Consider the following 2,554-nt stretch of genomic DNA (forward strand, 5'->3'; position numbering starts at 1 on the left):
CTCTTTAACTGGCTTCTCTGGATTATCCTCTGGCGGTAGGGTGAAATTTGACTTCAGCTCAGTCCAAAGATCATTTTTCTGCATATCATTGACATAAGACACCTCAGGGTCTTCTATAGCCGGCTTAAACCATTGCTGGATGCTGATCGGGATCTTGTCCCTAACCAGAACCCCGCACTGAGAAACAAATGCGTTCTTTGTTCGGATGGGTTCAATCGGTTGGCCGTCGGGCGCGATTGCTATGATCTCAAACCTTTCATCCGAGCTCAACTTTTTCTTCGGGCCTCGTCTCCTTACCGAAGTTGTGCTCGATCCGGAGGGCTAGAAAAAAGAACAAAGACTTAATTAATATGTGTACATACCAAAACAATGAATTCATCAATTAGCTAGTCAGCACAGGCTTAACTAATATATATACCTGACCGGATTCGGTTCGGTCACCGGAGCCGTCATCACGGTCTCCTTCTTGCACCGGCATTGGGTCACCGGAGCCGTCCTCATGTTCTTCTTCTTGCACTGGCATTAGGTCACCGTAGCCAGCTTCTTTACCCTCTCCTTCCAGACCATCGGTGTCGTTGAGAAACAACGAGACGGCATCACTTCCTTCTGCGATTATGTCCCTCAACAACGCTTCTTTTGCTTCGTCTCAGACGGTGTCCATAGTTTCTACAAAATTTTACAACATGGCAATTATTATTCAAACATGACAGATGGATATATTAGTGGCAAACGTAGAACTAGCTACCTAATCATAGTAAGGAATCATATATATTAATTAGTGGCCTCGACGCTGCTTCTCTAGGGTTTGGGGTGGCCTCGACAATGCTTCAAGGAGGGGGTAATATCGCCCCCCCCCACGTGTCGAAGCTATAGGGAGGGGGTATATCGACAACGACGACACTACATCTATGTCCCTCGACGACCCTCGTTCCCGATAAAAAAAGAGGAGGAAGAAGAAAAAAAAGAGGAGAAGAAAGAATAGAGAAGAAAAACTTTCTTCTCCTCTATTCTTTCTTCTCCTCTTTTTTTTCTTCTTCCTCTTCTTTTTTTATCCTCTTCTTCGTCTCATGTTCGAGAGGATCGCCAAGGGGTCGGGAGGTTGCCTAGTGTCAAAGGATTCAACAAAACCATGTCTTCATCATTAGGCGAAAGTAACAGGTGCATGATGGTACGAAGCTCTCCAAAGTTATTTTGGAACGGAGTCCTAGATAGGATAATTCGCTTTTTGGTACAAAGTTCAGCAAGAACCTTCCAAATATCGTTATTTGGAAGGCCTTTGCTGAAATTCATACAAAAGGCAAATTATCATATCCGGGACACCATTCCAAAATAACTTTGGAGGACTTCGTCATGCCATGGTTACTTCCGGCTAATGATGAAGCCATGGATTTCTTCAATACTTTGACACTAGGAAACCTCTCTCGGCCCCTCGGCGATCCTCGACCCCTCGAACCCTCGACGACCCTAGAACCCTCGACCCCTCGGCGATCCTCTTCTTCCTCTCATGTTCGAGAGGATCGCCGAGGGGTCGGGAGGTTGCCTAGTGTCAAAGGATTCAACAAAACCATGTCTTCATCATTAGGCGCAAGTAACAGGTGCATGATGGTACGAAGCTCTCCAAAGTTATTTTGGAATGGAGTCCCAGATAAGATAATTCATTTTTTGGTACAAAGTTCAGCAAGAACCTTCCAAATATCGTTACTTGGAAGGCCTTTGCTGAAATTCATACAAAAAGGCAAATTATCCTATCTAGGACACCATTCCAAAATAACTTTGGAGGACTTCGTCATGCCCTGGTTACTTCCGGCTAATGATGAAGCCATGGATTTCTTCAATACTTTGACACTAGGAAACCTCTCATATATATCCATCTATAGCCACATACATATATAAATGGAAAAAATGCTATGAACAAAAATACATATATACTTGGTAAATATTCTATGAAACATCATTTCTCATATATATCAATGCATACATCCATGGATCATCATTGCTCATATATCCATAGTCATATATAAAAACTTTCTGCCTATGAACAAAAAACTTTGTATGAACAAAAAAACATTTTTGACATATTTAGCACATTCTAAATTTTCCTAACTCTTTTACAACCACAAAAATTACTCCAACTTCATGACAGTACCCACACTCCATTTCACCAAAAACCTTCTGATCCATAGTTTAGATTTTTTAATTTTCATTCAAATGAAATTTGAACCAGATTCAAATTCCTTGCTGAAAACCTATTCTAAACCAATCAAAAAATTCTGAAATTTTGCCATCACCTTTGTCTTGCATCAGTACCTCACCACAAAAAATATCATAAATCCTAAAAATGCCCAAAGCCATCTAGAATTTGATCAAACACCCTCTATATGCACTGTTCATATCTGTAAAAATAATTCAGAAATTTCAGAAAAGTTTGCTGCTGCTTCACTCCTTCTCCTCTCCTCTCCTTCTCCTCCCCTTCTGCTCTTCAATGCGTCGGGGCCGGCGGCAACCATGGAGCAGGGGCAGAGAGCAAGGGCCGCACTCGATCGGGACCATGGGA

Source organism: Triticum dicoccoides, chromosome 5A (assembly GCF_002162155.2).
Source record: "Triticum dicoccoides isolate Atlit2015 ecotype Zavitan chromosome 5A, WEW_v2.0, whole genome shotgun sequence".
Taxonomy (NCBI): Eukaryota; Viridiplantae; Streptophyta; class Magnoliopsida; order Poales; family Poaceae; genus Triticum; species Triticum dicoccoides.